Raw genomic sequence first — 17,474 nt, forward strand, 5'->3', positions numbered from 1 at the left:
TTTCTGAAAAGTACTATTCTCTGACTACAGAAAATAGACAAAAATGTTAGGAGAAAACAAAATCAGAGTGTAACAATGGAGGATCTGGGACACCACTTAGAGGCATGGTGCTTTGTAATACATTAATCTATGCTTTCCTACTGTGTTTCTTCCTTAATGAGACATTGTGGTAACTAGGGTCCCAAGTCTAGCAAAGGTTAAACTGTTTATCTTCATTATCACAAGTCCTGGAGAACTTAATAAGCCTCAAGGCACATGCTGAATGGTTTCTGTCCTATATAATAGAGTGTACTATGTTTCCAAACAAGATAAAAACCTCAGGATATATTTTTAATGTATTTCTCTGAATTTTTACTATACTTTCAGAGGATTGACTAAGCACAGTATATTTTCTGAAAATATAACATCATTTCTGGTAAGCTCGCAGTTAGTCCAAACCAAGCATAGATTCATTTTATTTTAAATGGAGCAATGGATTATGCAATCATGTTTCACAAGGTGAAACAATTTCCATGCTTTTATCTTACTAATAATCATGAGCTGTCTCCTTTGAACAGTGAAAATGATGAGACCAAGGTATGATCAGTTACCAGTACAAGCTGAAGGTGTTTTCCCTTTAATGATGTTGAGTTCGTGGAGATCCATTTGTCAGTATTTGCCTTTTTTCTTTCTGTGTACAGCTCTACATGGGTTAAATTGCTGATTCTTATGAAGTTATAATCTGAGACCAGAACTGAAGTTAAATGAGGTTCAGCCTGGAACTCACTGAGAGGTATCAGAGACAGATGGTTGCCACATGCCAAAATTAGGAATTCCATTATTCCTGAACACTTTTTTCTGCTAGGCAAAGTGGCTGGGTTGACTGATATTGTCAGTGAGTATTTAGATTTTGAGATGATTATTGTGGCTGAATATTCCAGGCTAAATAAAATCAATCCAAGGTGTTGCTGATAAATGCTATATGAAAAATCCTAAAATAATGGGGAGCATCTGCTTTGTTATCCATCTATCTATCCATCTATCCACTCACCCACTCACCAGTGCATTCATTCATTAACAGAGCATATTAATAGAGTGTTTATTGTGGTGGCAATCATATGTCAGGCACTAGTCTAAAAACTGAGGCTATAATAGTACATGAACATAGTGTTCTTGCCTCCTGCAACTTACTGATTTGTGGAGAAGACAGATTAGTACATATGAATAAACAGTTATAATAAATTTGATATGCAGAGAGATGAAGGTAGGCAAAGGATGTTATGAACGCCCCCAGAGAGGCAGTAAACTCAGATAGAAGAGGGATATCAGGCAGCATCCTAGAGAAGTTGGCATCAGCGCTAAGAACAGAAGGGAGGAGAGGATCAAAAGAGTACTAGAGGAAACAGCAAATAAAAGGTTAGGACATGCGCAGAAGTAATACATTTTAGGGACCTGAAAGAAGTTTGGAAAAGCTGGGCTGTGGTGTACAAACTAGGGAATCACAAGAGAGAGGGTGTGATAAAGCTATTCAGGAGTGATATCATGTCCCAGGTGCATTGGGGTGCGGTCTGCTGGAAGTACTGATCAGAGAGTGTGGGCGATTAAAACTGGCTGCCTGATTTAATTTTTGTGGTCACATTATTTTCAATTCATTATTAAAAGGTATCCTTTCCTTGTCTATTTATCAATGAATTTAATTTATGTAATCATTTTTTGCAAAAGGGATTTCAAGTAGTTTCTAAGGATACATAAGATATCACACAAATGCATGAATTTAATGGAGAGTACAAGGAGACAGACAAAAGAAAACCACAATTGGGATACAATGAATACTACTATAGAGACATATACTCATCTGTAAGCTCCGTCTGAATAACACCAACAGTTGGAATCAGGGCTTTTTGGATTCTTATGATGTGGTGGGTAGTATTTTCAATGATTTGCATCTGTGATCTCATTTAGCCCTCTCAGACCTTGCTGCTTAAAATGTGATCAACAGATCAGCTGTCTCAGCATCACCCAGAGCTTATAGGAAATGCAGAATTGCTGGACTCATCCCAACTCAGCTGAATCAGAATCTATGCTTTAACAAGGTTCTGGGTGATTCCTGAACACAGGAAAGCTTGTTAAGAACTGGTCTCAGAGGTACTTATTGTTACTACATCTTCACTTTACAGATCAGAAAACCAAGGTTCTGAGAGAAAAACTAATTTGCCCAAAACCAAACACTTAGCAAATGCAAGGGACATTTTTGAATTTTTATCTTTCTGACTCTTGGCATTTTGTGATGTCTAAGTGGCAGAAACTCTCCAACATTTGTTCCCGAGCTTGACCTTGCCCAGTAAAATAGGAAATATGGGTTTTCGTACAAAATATATTGTCACAAAGATAACATCAGACAAGTTGCTCAGAAGAACGGCCAGGCAACTATCATTGACATTATCAGAAAAGAATGCTTCCCAGGAATGTATATCAACAAGACTTTGCTTGATGTGATGAATGATAACGCAAACAAAATTCTCCCATCGATGCTATCTGATAAATCAAAATGATGTGCTTCAGTGGAACACAAGAGTAGTGACTAATAACCATGTTTAGTTATCTCATAAGACAGAGACAGAAGATGATTGGACAGGGACAATGACCTCAGATCTACCTCAGTTAGGAAGTCAAACTAATGACATTAAATGCCCAGGCTGTTAACAATATTGTATAGTAGAAGCACTGAAAAACTATTTGGCCATATATTTATCTTGCTTTTATATCATATCATCCAAATGACACACCTATAAGCATTTTTGCTCGAATTCCATAGATGCTATACGTAAGAGAAAGACTGCTCCTTCTACCTCCATTATTTTGAGATCTGCTCAGCTGTTTATTCCACTACTAAAATTGAAAATGCTGGGACATCTGGGTGGCTCAATCAGTTGAGTGTCTGACTCTTGATTTTGGCTTGGGTCATGATCCCAAGGTTGTAGGAGTGAGCCCTGCATCGGTCTTGGAACTGGGCCTGGAGCCGAGCCTGCTTGAAATATTCTCTCTCTCTCTCTCTCTCTGTCTCTCTCCCCTGCTCACTCTCTTACTCTAAAACAAAATAAAAAATTTTAAACAAACTAAATTAGATTAGATTAAATTTTAAAAATAAAAATGAAAATGCCTTATAAACCTTCACAAACCCAAATGCTTACGAAGGTGTTATGGGCTGAATTGTGTCCCCCAAAATATACATGTTGAAGTCCTAACCCTCAATGTGACTGTATTTGGACATAGAGTCTTTAAAGAGGTCACTTAGATTAAATAAGGTTTTAAGGATGGGACCCTAATCCAATAGAACTGGTTCCTTAAAAGATACCAAGCAGGTGTGCACACAGATTAAAGGCCATGTAAGGACATGATCAGAAGGCCTTCATCTACAAACTGAAGAGAGAGATCTCAGGAGAAACCAAACTAGCTGACAGGTTGATCTTGGATTTCTAGCCTCCATCACTATGAGACAGTAAATTTCTATTGCTTAAGTCCCCAGGCTGTGTTTTTTGTTGTGTCAGCCCTTGCTGACTAATGCAAAGAGTTAGGCAAGTAATTTAAGTCAGGGAGAGAGCGGGGATTAAATGTAAATACATGCATATGGGGAGCGGTGGGGACTGCTGGGGCCATTGTTGATAGAATTGCAGAATCAGTGTTGCCCAACTCACTAACTGTTAACAAAAGAAAAAAAAGAGTGTTCATGTAAAATCTATTCTTTTTAAGAATGATTTTATTCATGGGGCACCTGGATGGCTCAGTCGGTTGAGCAACTGACTTCAGCTCAGGTCATGATCTCACTGTTCCTGAGTTTGAGCCCCACATCAGGCTCTGTGCTGGCATCTCCGAGCCTGGAGACTGCTTCAGATTCTGTCTCCCTCTATCTCTGCCCCTCCCCCACTTGCGCTCTGTCTCTGTCACTCAAAAATAAATAAACGTTAAACAAAATTTAAAAAAAGAATAATTTTATTCATTTAAAAAGTCAAAAAATATTGTGTCGTCTATGCAAAATACGTCTGGCGTTTGTAACCTCTCTGCCCAGGCTATTAACAATATTGTATAATAGAAGCACTGAAAAACTATTTGGCCATAGAATTATCTAGCTTTTATATCCTATCATCCAAATGACACAAGTATAAGCACATTTGCTCAAATTCCAAAGATGCTATACTTAAGAGAAAGGCTGCCTTAAAATATGCAAGATAGAACTGTCAGACCTTGACACTACATGTATATGAAGGAAGCCAGAATAGCTGTTGCTAAAAATGCATTTCATTGACTATTCCATCTGTAAATGTTGTGCCATGATGACAATCAATCAGGATAAATCACACAGCTACTCAACTAATTCATCCATAAAGAAAACTGGTAATCAGAGTGTTGAAGTCAGCAAGGCTGAAATCAGATGCCCATAACATCTGCATTTGCGGGAGATGAGGCCTTAATGGTAGTCCATCAGAAATTTTAAGAACAGTCATATCAGTATTATCCAGAACTGTCTTTGTGAATAGCATCTGCCATGATTTTCAAGGTCACATGAGTAGTTAAGAATGCAGTTCCTTGTGCATTTATAAATTGTAGGGGCTTTTTGGAGGAAGTTTTAAATGATTTCTTTGTTGCTAATTGCAGTTCTGAAAACTCTAAATTTGAAATGTCAGCTTGTTTGTTGGCAAATAGTTTCGTATTGGTGCTGGCCAATAAAATTCCCAATTTGAATTTATCAGTTGATTACATTTTATTAATCTATCATTGTTATCACTCTTGTTGTTTTGTTGCAGGACTCCCTCCATGTTTCATCTCTGGTAAAAGTCTTTATCTTTCAACACAGACACTGTTCTCATTACCTCTTTCCTGGATATTTGCAGTAACTACTAGCGATCCTAAGGTTTCCCAGCCTTGCCTTACTCTACAACATGTTATTAGTATTTCTTTTTAAGGAAACAAGTTTATCACAGATTTTAGATTGAGGTCCAGACAATATAACCTGGTATTCATGATCCTGCAAGCTCTTAGTCCAATTTGCCACTCCAGTACTATCTCTTACTAGGCTCCTTTTCTGTTTCCTTCTGCCACAACTGAAATGAACGCATTGCTCATGGAAACATAAGTTTACCAATACAGGTGCCTATACTGTCACCTGTTAATTCTGGAAAAATCTTTATAGATGCTGGTGGTAATTGTCGAAATACAAATTTTAAGTTTTTCTTGCTTCAAATACGTCTACTGCTATGTTCTCTTTTCCTTTTGGTATTTAGATATAGTGTATGCTACACTTTCTTTATCTTTTAAAGTAATCTCTACACCCAAAACGGGGCTCAAACTCACGACATCAAGATCAAGAGTCACATGCTCTCCCTTTTGAGCCAGTCAGGCACCCCTGTAATGTTAGATCTTTTGAAATTGCCCCAGAGTTATTGGATGTTCTGGGCTTTTTTATTATTATTATTTTTACATTATTCATTTTTGAGAGACAGAGAGAGACAGAGCACAAGTGGGGGAGGGGCAAAGAGAGAAGGACACACAGAATCCAAAGCAGGCTCCAGGCTCCTAGCTGTCAGCACAGAGCCCGACATGGGGCTCGAACTCACAAACCATGAGATCATGACCTGAGCTGAAGTCGGATGCCCAACTGGCCAAGCCAACCAGGTGCCCCTATTATTTTCTTTTACTTTTTATTTTGGGACATTTCCATTGATCTATCATCAGGATCATTATTCTTTCCTTGACTCTGTTCAGTTTACTAATGGGTGCACCAAAGGCATTCTTCATTTCTTTTGCAGTGTTTTTGATTTCTAGCCTTTTCTTAGAGTTGGTTTCTTAGACTTTTCATCACTCTGCTGACATTACATGTTACATGTTGTCTACTTGTTCCATTAGAGCTCTTGACTTATTAATTACACTTATTTTAAATTCCATATCTGATAATTCCAACATCTGAAACATGTCTCAGTCTTGTTCTGATGATTATTCTGTGTCTTCAGAATGTGTTTTTTTTTTCTCTTTTGTCATGCCTTGTAATGTTCTATGGAGAGCCACATTTATAATATTGTGTAGAAAGCCAAACATGTTGAATTGGGGAATAGGAACTGAGCTAAATAGTACTGTCATGTGAGAATTTTTGGAAATCTTCCTAAAAGGAAAGCTTTATTCAATCCTTACTGTAGCTGCACTGTATCCAAGGCTTCAAATTCAGCTAATGACCTTGTTTTTGTCTCCCTTCTTGGGGCTTTCTTAAGTACTTCTTTTCAAAGAATGGCTTTGTTTTACAGCTCTTTTACCTATTGTCCACTGTCATTATATTCGGACCTTTTTGGTGTGATGTGAAGGTGTAGCGGAAGGGGAGCATGATATAATCCTCCAATTAAATCTCAGTGTTTGAATGGACCAATATCCCAAGGCCATGGCCTTCTTGGTATAGCTTTTCCACCACTTCCCCGTATTCCTCTCCCTGGCTGCAGCATTCCAAATCTATTTCCTTGATCCCTGTTTCTCCCCTGTTAGGTGAGAAAGGAAGGCTAAAGGGAGCTTGAGTGGGAGGAATGCCCTGCCCACTTACTGAAATAAACTTTTAGCAAACTCTTTTCCTCTGGAGAGTCAGCCTTTCTTATGGATAAAGCTCTGGTCTCTATCCAGATTACCTTCCTCATGCATGAACCATGAGGGAGTCTCTCCAGATCTTCACCATGAGAAATCGGTGAGATTTCTAAATATAAAGCCCACAAAGGTGTGAGGGCCCCCATTACAGCAGCCCCCGTTTCCCAGTATTTTATCTGAATTACCATCGAAGTGTTCCTACAAGTGTGGTGGCTCCAGCAGCTTTTGAACCAGGTAAGCAGATCTCAAGTGTTCCTGTCTGGGGTGCACCTGATGAGTCCAAGGAAAGTCACTGATTTTCAGCTTGTTCAACTTTTTCTTGACGTAAGCCAAATGTGATGTCTAAGGTCTCTACCTGTGGGAGCTGAAACCAGAAGCCTAAGCTTCCTTAAAAGTCATGTTTAAAACAAAACAAAACAAAACAAAATAAAAGTCAGGGTTTTTTTTTTTTAATGTTTAAAACTATAAAAGAATTGAAATTCATGCCAAGCGTGCCTTGGGTAGGATGAAGGCAGCCTCCAGGCTTTTCAATTCAACTGAGGGCCCAAAGGATAAAATGACTTCCTCAAGCAATCAGAGCCTTGCGTAAAATTTGTGCTCCATTGATGCTTGCTGTAGCCAACATAGAGTCAAGACTTGAACCTGAAGGCTGCAAATGCTGCTTCGGTTAACACAATGTAATGCCCACATATTCTTCTTTGAGCTGATAACTCCATTTGTTATCCATTCTGAGTCTTGACAATTTTCTACTCTACTATCAATTCTGTAAGAACAGCAGGGTCCATGTGGTACAAAACAGTTATATTTGGATAAGGAGAGAGAAATTTTACTAACTGGCCCACAGAAAGCTTAGCATTTAAAACTGGATATTTAATATCCAAACAGGCCTATGAGGATGAAATCGTGTGATTGCTCCTTTCTCTCTTTGTGAGGAGAGAGGTGAGTCTTAGGCCAAGCAGCATAGTCAAAAGTTGAATGAACACCAGAGTCAGTAGAAGCCAGGACTTTCTGATTCCAGAGATCATAGCAGCTCTTGCAAGACAATGACGTTCACAGTTTTGTGTTGTTTCTTCCCTGTTTCTGTCTGCTACTCCCATTACCGTGCTCTCCAGAGCCAGGATAGAGCCATAGATAGATAATCAGTTTCCTATTACTGCTGTAACTATGAATTACCATATATTTGGTGGCTTAAACAATACAGTTTTTTTTACCTTACAATTCTGGAGGTCAGAGTCCAAAATGGCTCTCACTGGGTTAAAATCATGATATATATATATATATATATATATATATATATATATATATATATATTTATATATATATATTTATATATATTTATATATTTTTATATTTATATATTTATATATATATTTATATATATATATATATATATATATATATATATATATATATATATATAAAGTTGCATGTCTTCTAGAGGCTCTAAGGAAAAATCTTCTTCCCTCTTTCTTTCTTTTTTTTCCTTCCTTTTGTTCCTTTTTCCTGTTTCTATAGCCTGCCCACAACCCTTGGCTCATGGTCCCTTTCCTGCATCTTCAAAGCCAATGAAGTTGGACTGAATACTTCTCATGCTGCTATCTCTTTGATTCTCCCTCTTCTGCCTCCCTCTCTTACTTTTAAAGACCCCAGCTTGTTTGCACCCTTAATTCTCTTTTGCCCTGTAACCTAACATATTCAGTTTTTGACAGTTAGACCATGGACATCTTTGGGTGAGCTTTCTACCTATGATAGATAGATAGATAGATAGATAGATAGATAGATAGATAGATATTCCTCCTTCAGTACATAGGTACATAGTTGGGTGCTTAGATGTATAAGTTGTAAGATGGAAACATCACTAGAGATAAAGATAATATAGAGCAATTAATTTCTTTTTTTTATTAAAAACATTTTTTTAAATTGTTTGAAAGAGAGAGACAGAGCGTGAGCAGGGGAGGGGCAGAGAGAGAGGAAGACAAAGGATCCGAAGCAGGCTCCAGGCTCTGAGCTGTCAGCACAGAGCCCGATGCGGGGTTCAAACTCACAAACCGTGAGATCATGGCCTGAGCTGAAGCCGGACGCTTAACCAACTGAGCCACCCAGGTGCCCTGAACAATTAATTTCTTAAATTCAGGTTGTGACCATTGGAATAGAGGGAAGTCACAGAGCCAAGGAAGCTGGATACACCCAAGAAAGTTATAGACAGTTGGCTAATACATAACTGGATAGGTATTGGATGAAGCAGGAAGTGACCTTCATAAAATAAAGAAGATGGTTAGGAAAGAAGTCATGTGTGCAGAACAGCAATGGAACTAACATTAACGGACCAAATGTCATGTTAGTAAATAGAAAATGTGGCTAGAAAGAGTGCAATACAATTCAGTTAATTCTTTAAAGTTAGCGAATGCTAGGGGTGTCTGGGTGGCTCAGTCTGTCAAGTCTCTGACTCTTGGTTTTGGCTCAGATCATAATCTCATGATTCATGAGTTCAAGCCCCACATTGGGCTCTGTGCTGAATCCCTGCTTGGGATTCTTTCTCTCTCCCTCTCTCTCTGCCCCACCCTGCCTCTCTGTCTCTCAGTCTCTCTCTCTCTCTCAAAATAAATAAATAAATAAACTTTAAAAAATTAAAAAATAAAAAATAAAGTCACAGAATTCTAATGGAATGATCATTTAGAACAAATTCAAGTACAGGGTGTATGCATTATCCTTGGGTTCAGAAAACATGTAGGCAATCAAGAGGGGATTTGTTACAGCCATATCATATGACATTACCATGTCTGTAATGCTAAATTGTTGAAGGAGAAGCGATCTGGAGCAGGAGCTGAGGGAAAGGAGAGGCTGGTCTGGGTGTGGCCACTGCTGCTGGTCACCCAAAGTCTCCAGGCCCAGCTAAGTTTCTGTCCTTGGTTGCTGGCACACACCGTGTGTGAGACTGCTGGGCCAGCGTGGGAGAGCTATGGGCAGCCGCTGGATCATGTCAGCCAAGCACAGGAGGGCCAGGGAGATCCTGAGGGGCTACTAGATTGGATATACTTCTGGGATGCTGAGACATGGAAAACACTCTGGCCAGGAGCAGAAGACCTGCCAGTCCCTGAAGTGGAGAATGAAGCCCCTGTTCTCAAGAAAACCCTCAAGCTCAAGGCAGTGTGTCCAGAAGTGACATTGTCTTCAGCAGAGCAAATGGAAAATTCTTTCTGGAACAAAAAGTTTACTTCAAAGGAAAATGCCTAGAAAAACGGATCTTCAAATTTGGCTTTGTGGTCCCTAACTCCACAATAACCTGGCAGTCCCAGATTATGCCCACCAGTGCGCTAAATGGCAATGTTTTCAGAGAGAGAACGTTTTTTGACAACAGTCTTCTTGTAAGCACTTCCAGAGTGAGGGGTTTGAGAGTAGAAAGTGCATGCATTTCAAGAATTTGTTATTTTTGAAGGGAAAAGAGGAAATTTGACTTTTTTCCTCCATACATTTGATTTTTAATACTTCCACCCCTAATTTCCTCTACAACAAAACCCACCTTCAGCCACCCGGGAACCAGTTCTATATAGGTAATCAGATGGCTTTTTCCTCCCAAACTGTCATCTCCCACTGACCAGCCTAAATTCCGAACCCCAGACCAGGGCAGAGGGCAAGCTTGACCTTTTCCCAGAGTGACCCAGGGACAAACACCATGTGAGGTGATGCTGTTCCTGTCCCTTCCTTACCTCCTCCATGGGCCCTGCCAGCAATCCATCTTCCTTTGGCCCCTGGTTTTAGAAAAATTCCTATTCCTCACCTATGTGTAGTTTTTTTCCCTACCATTTCTATTTCATACATTTAACTTGTAAAATAGACTGTGATGGGATTATCATGTACTGAATCGAAACATATGAATTTTAAAAATTGTTAAATATCAGCAGTTTCTTATGGTTCACCATCAAAGATTTGTAGAGGTTCATTATTACTTAGAACTCTGGGGGAGGAGGTGGAGGACCTTCAGTGATCAGCAAGTTGTTCTTTAAACTCACCACAAGAGGGTGGTAAGGAATTACGCTTCACATCTGCGCGCCCACAGAATGGTTGTCTTTCTCTTCACCCACCCACAAAAACAATTATTAAAATAGAAGATGGAGCTTTGGAAAAAAATTTTCTTTCTCATTTACATTTGTTAATAATATTTAAAATAGCATTGTTTGGCATCCTCAGAGTATATTGGTTGATAGCTGGGAATCTTTAATGCAGAGAACCCCAGTTATAAGCACATATCTCCATCTTCCATGTGTGCCTGTACACACTTAAAATGCAACAGCTTCATACATAAATTATGAGCACCTCGTCACTGTCAAACTTCTAATCTGTGATGATGAATTAAATAGAATTTTAAATGGATAAATTTCTATTTTAAATCCATCTCCCTTCTTGTTTATGAAATGAAATATTGAAGTAAATTGAAGGGAGTGGCCCTGTGGTTCATGCTCCAGTGTTAGTCAAGCTCCTACTGTTTACTGTTCCCAGTGACCTTGATCAAATTGCTCAACTCAGCTGGGAACTCAATTGTGTATTTAGAGGATTAAGCAGTCCTGCGCGACATTTTGGAGTCAGACACACCCACCATAACTTCCTAAGGCATTAATACTGTGTTCCTTTTGAATTAAAGTGAAACTCCCCATTCTGCAAAGGGAAAGTCTCAGGGGCTTGAAGGCATGTTTACTCCATCCTTCTTGTGTTGATTTCCCTTTGTTTTCTTCATTTTTCTTTATTAACTGAAAAATTCCCAAACTTTTTAATAGGCATATTTTTTAGTTTTTCTAGAATGTTCTGTTTTGTGTACCTGTTTGGGTGACTGTATCTGTGTGTGTGTCTGTGTGCATGTGTGCATGAGTGTCTGTGAGTATTGAGCGCTTGCTTAACACATTTGTATGCATCTCTGTGTTTGTGTTGTTTCCGTGTGCCTGCACGTGTGTATTAAGTAAATATGTGAATGCTGCATGTGTGTGTGTGCATGTGTGCCTATATCAAGTGTGTGTGTGTGAGTGTGTGTGCGTGTGTGCACATGCATGGACATGCAATCTGTGGTATGCACCAGTGTATTTGCATTTATATGTGTGAGCATGGTATATGCATTATAATGAGTTCATGGGTGAGAGGTGCCTGGGTGGCTCTGTCAGTTGAGTGTCCAGCTTCGGCTCAGGTCATGATCTCTCGGTTTGTGGGTTCCGGCCCTGCATTGGGCTCTCTCCTCTCAGCACAGAGTCCTCTTTGGATCCTCTGCGGCCCTCTCTCTCTGCCCCTCCCCTGCTCACATTCTCTCTCTCTCTCAAAAATAATGAACTTAAAAAAATAAAAAGAATAAATTCATGGCTGGTGTGTATGCACATGGTATGTATGTTTGTACATATGTATGTTCTTGATGTATATGTGTATATGTATTTACCTATGTGTGTATTTGTGGTAGGCAGATTTCAAGTTGGATGTGTGTGTGTGTGTGTGTGTGTGTGTGTGTGTGTGTGTGTGTTGGCTATTGTCATGAGAACACTCTTCATAGACATTTTTCTTAGCCAAGAGAAGGCAGTGTGCTGCTTGCACCCCTCTTTGAGTTCAACAAGGAAAACCTCTGAAATCTAGTGACCTGCTAGTGTTTTGCCGCTTTCTTCCCTTCATAGCACTTCATTTTACTGTATTATCTGAGAACCCATTTTAAGTCCCACTAACCCTCCCCTTAATTTTCATTTCCACCTGTGTGAAAGCTCTGTGCTTGAAATTAAGAACACTTTAGAGTAAGAAGGCAAGCGATTTATCAGGGTATAAGAGCAGTGATTCATGTATTTGTTTCTGTCACTCCATTGTTTGACTTCCTTGGGTAATTTACAGTTTCTGCTCTTGGGTAATACCACAAAAGCCTTTGAGTTTCTTGAGAAAAGAGAGGTGTAAACTATGTTTTAAACCGATCTTTTCACTAATATGACCTTTCATTAACCTTAGCAGATGCTTTAAAAAGAAGTATTTTAAGCTAATCTCTCTGAAGTTCAGTTTATGTCTGCTTTTAATGTAAACTCAGTATTTTTGCTTTTGCCAAAAATCCCAGAGTAGACTTCGCAAGTTCTGTTTTCTTAGAAAGAGACCATTGCAGGGGTGCCTGAGTGGCTCAGTCGGCTAAACTTGTGACTTTGGCTCAGGTCGTGATCTCGTGGTTGCCAGGTTCAAGTCCTGTGTTGGGCTCTGTGCTGGCAGCTCAGAGTTTGGAGACTGCTTTGGATTCCGTGTGTGTGTGTGTGTCTCTCTCTGCCCCTCCCCCACTCATGCTTTGTCTCTCTCTCTCTTTCTCAAAAATAAATAAATATTAAGAAAAAAAAAGAGACAGTTACTCACATCTGAGATTTGTCTTCTGAATGTGCTCAGTACGTAATCATTTTTTCCCTTTTCTTACTTGATTATGTTAGTTTCCCAAACCAGCTTTGCCTAGTTTTAGAGTATTGTAAATAAGAGAAGCCCAAAATCATATCTGGGGCCAGCCACACGATAAGTTAAACTCGTGGTCTTTACAATTATCTATTATGATATCTTCTGAACATCTATAAAATTTTGTTCTGTTCTATACAATAAAGAGTCAAATAATATACTGCTTTGCATTTTCCTTCTTCTTCTTCTTCTTCTTCTTCTTCTTCTTCTTCTTCTTCTTCTTCTTTTTAATAGAAGTAACTTTGGCCTCTTTTTTACCATAACCTGCATACCACTAAATTAAATAGTTTGCCACATACTCATTGTCAATGAAATTTTATAAAGGAAACTTTTAAAACTGACAAATTTCAGACAGATTATATTTGAAACATGCATAAGAATCAGAACAATTTAGTTACATGTTATCCAAAATAGTGAACTTCATTCTTCAAAAGACCACTAAAGCTATTTACTTTAAAAGTATATAGAGTACATAAAAATGTTTAGCAACATTTTTTGATAAATAATTTTCAATACTTATTGGCCTCATGAGAGATAACATTTTGATCTTGTCATGATGAGATATTGCTTAATGACCACAGTTTCTAGAGATGACCAAGATTCTTAAATTACTGTAATTACTCCAAAGGAGTATAGAAGTTCAGGTCTTCTTGTAACTCATATTCAGTAGGAATATGAGCTATGCCTTTGAAGGAGATGTTGGTAGATTATGTTTCTTAGTTAACTATGTCAAAACCAAGAGTCAGAAATATGAATGACATGGTTAGGTAAAATTATCAACAGGATACCTCCTTGTGAACTTGATTGGTTCGTGGTCCATGGCTACTCTCTCTTCTCTGTTCCTCTGATCCCAATTCAGGATTTATCAGTATACATTTCTTCCAGTTTAGATTGATTCATCTTTGTTCTCATTTCCTTCTTACCCTGCTTTGTGCCTTATAGCTAAACTGATAGCATGATCTCTACTACCTAAGAAGTTTAGGGGACACGTCCCTGATCTATATGCATTTTTCAAACTCAGTTCAATTTAACTGATGTTTGATCATTTTCTTACATGCAAAACACAGTTTCAGACTTTGAAGATTCACAGTGACAATTCTCTTCCCTATACCTAATATAATCCCTTAGGTGTAACCAGAAAAGCTAAAAGATCTATGGCTTCTAATGAAGTATTGCACCATAAGACTCAGCTGCTTAGTGTAGTACAAATGCCAAAATAAAAAAAAAAATATTTTTTTAATGTTTGTTTTTGAGAGAGAGAGAGACAGAGCATAAGTGGGGGAGGGGCAGAGAGAGAGAGAGACAGAGACAGAGACAGAGACAGACAGAATCCAAAGCAGACTCCAGGCTCCAAGCTGTCAGCACAGAGTCTGATGCAGGACTTGAAATCCCAAACTGTGAAATCATGTCCTGAGCCAAAGTCCAACACTTTGAACCACCCAGGCGCCCCAAACAAAATATTTTTAATAAAAGCAAAAACTCCCCGTTTATGTCACTGTTCTGAGATTGCCTGTCTTACTGCTTCATCACATGGATTAGCTGATCAAAACAAAAGTGATAGTAAATTAGTCGACGCTGTATGTTTTTTTGTTCATCTACTCATAACTAATACTATGTAGTCATTACTGACTCCAGCTGGGACCATAACCTTGTGTCATACTGAGTTCAATTGCTCAAGAGCCGTGCAATCTTCTCTAACTCAAATCCACTCTTGTACTTTAAAAAAGCAAAGAGCAGTGGGAAAGTCTAGTAGAAGATCTAAAAGTGCGATTGGATAGCCATTCCTTATTGCAGAAATGTTGTGGGTAAGACAGATGCATTCAGTGTTACCAATAAGGTACAGAGAAAGGTATGAAGAAACCCATGGCTTCTTATTACATATACAGGCACCTGGGCTTTTCTTCGCTTTTTCCAGACCTACATCAGCCATATTTACTTTATGCCATTTGCCTTCAACCAATTATATGTAGTAAACATCTGTTCAACAACTATGAAATACCAGAAGCTGTATATTTTAGGCAGCAGCTAATAGAGTCTTGTGAATAGTAATACATAATAAATAGTTGAGATCAATAACTGAATGAAAAGCTAAATGAAAAAAGGCAGAGTTTTTCCAACATGGAAATATTCTCCTTTTTCCCTTCCACTGATTTCTGGGTGTAGTGTAGCTAACATTTGTAGGTCCACAGGTGGACCTTTCACTGGTGATCCTGTTCATTTTTGTTGACACAGGACTATCTCTGCCTATGCAGCACTCGGCTACCTGTCCACTGTCCTCTTGGGGTCTTCTGTCTCTCTGCTTGCCTGGGCCCTTGCTATTTGCTAGTTCCCTTCTGCTTAGCTGAAATTCCATTCTAGGATCTTCCTGACCAAGTGATTGTGTAGTCTCCAAAGTTATTCAAATTTAGGGCACAACATATAAGACCCAGAACTACGTGTTTATTTAATCATCCTTCCCCACCCCCCACCCCCAGCCAAGAAACAACAATGAGCATCTACCAAGTTCTAGGCCAGGCTACACAAAGAGGATCCCACATTCAATAAAAAGCATTTCCTACCCAGAAAATAAACAGAATGACCAAGAATCTGATAATTACCAAAAGACAGCCTAGCATAAGTACAAAAGTCCTATATTATATTAAAACCCATTCCTGAAGTCTCCAAAATGGCCAAAGTTTGAAAAATGTCCAATGCCTAATTTTTGATGATGTCAGTGGATATTTGCCAAAGACTGTTCTATTTTTTAGATGGTTGAAATCTATTAAGTCAATATAGATTAAATTATGTCAAAGGATGATATTGACTGGAATTGCAAAAAGAAACATGAAGTTGTAATTTATAACATAAATAACTCAAACTAAGCTAATAGCCCTTATATGCAGAAAATTCTAGAAGACCTGTTTAAAAGAGGGGCTAATAGTTATTCTAATTAGTTTATCGTTCTTTAAAATGGTGCCTCTAAACTGGTAACACATGCTTTAAAAGAGTTCGCTTTCCTCAGTTGGGTTCATAGAACTGTGTCGAGTTGGTAGTGCCCTGTTAAAGGTCACTCCAGCTACTGCCACATGATCATAAACTCCAAATGAGTGCCTTCTAAATGAATGAAATTTTACTGCAAAATAATTCTGTTCGTTTCTGCCAGGCTCTATGAATGCTTTGAAAAATTTCAGGAGCCCAATCCTCATAAGCTACTCGGAACTCAACTTCATTATACAGTTATGGTCACCAATTTTTCCTGGGAATGACATATAAAACCTCTCATCTGAGCAAAACGAGGCAGATTAATGTTGCATAAAACATATACAGTCTGGATTACAAAATCAGAAAAGCTATCTCTTAGATAGAAAAGCCATCCCTCTTTAGATGTCTGTAATTACAAGACAAATTTCCCCATGGCCTAATATTTCTTACCCTTTCAAAAGGAAAATTCTACATAAGAGAAATAGGGAAATTTTAGTAAACTCATGCTGGTTAGGAAACATAAATATGAGGTATGATTTTTGATGACCTCAATTGCATATGCATGTTTTATCTTCCAAACCTAGGTAAGGTTTTTCTCATAAGGTTCTCAAAATATATTGTTAAGAGATGCATTCGACTTGAAAAATTAAAATAAAATCAATTTCAGCAACTAGTTATTTTAAAGCAAAATGTTGAAAATCATTGGTACATTTAGAGTATAAGTGTCCACACCGGAAGCTTGCTGCTATGGAATACCTGCTTGCCTGTCACCGATCCCCTTGTCTTCTCTTTGTCTTCTGCTATTCATCCCCCAATCCTCTTTAAATGTAGTTTTTATCCTGTCACTCACCTACTAAAACTCTTTCAACTCTACTGAAGGGGCATATTCTGAGCTTCTACTTATGTGCTTAACATATCTTTCCAGAGAGAGAATTGGTCGGTATGATCAACCCTTAAGAGGTGAAAAGGGTAAGTATAGACAATAAGGGGTTGCGTCCTGTTTGGAATCCACACATGCTGACAAGCCACTGCAGCCTTCGCGTTTCTTAAGTCCCCAGTAAATGGAGGATAACTGGAGGGCATGCAGGACAATGGCAGTAGTAGCCTCCTCCCCCTTCTCAGCTCCATCTCTGGGGAGGTGCTAACAAGCATGTAAATGCTCCCTGCAGGCAAGAAGCTGTAGGGGGGGTGAAGAGGCTGTAAGTCTTCAAAAACCCACAAATTGGATTATCAATTGCTAAATAATCAGGAGCTGGTCATTGTAATAAACCATGCCTTGAGGCAGAGAGTTCAAATGCCACTCAAAGCAGAAGTGAAGAAAGTATTCCAGTTGCATTCCTTTTGAGAGGCAGCATTACTTGGTGCTAAGAGCACAGACTGCATCAGCACACTGCTTGGGTTTGAATCTCAGCTAGAGCTTGAACTAGCTCTCTGGCCTTGGACAAGTTATTTAAGCTGGACTACTTTTTAGGTTC

At 38.7% G+C, this 17,474-nt stretch overlaps 1 long non-coding RNA gene and 1 pseudogene across 1 annotated transcript in view; both read left to right on the forward strand.

Moving 5' to 3' along the window:
• The window catches only part of LOC111559444, a 370,022-nt gene that overhangs the window by 288,605 nt on the left and 63,943 nt on the right, over window positions 1–17,474 (forward strand). The window lies entirely within an intron of this gene.
• LOC123383757 lies at window positions 9,198–11,179 on the forward strand (annotated as a pseudogene).

This window comes from Felis catus, chromosome A2 (assembly GCF_018350175.1).
Source record: "Felis catus isolate Fca126 chromosome A2, F.catus_Fca126_mat1.0, whole genome shotgun sequence".
NCBI classification, from domain to species: Eukaryota; Metazoa; Chordata; class Mammalia; order Carnivora; family Felidae; genus Felis; species Felis catus.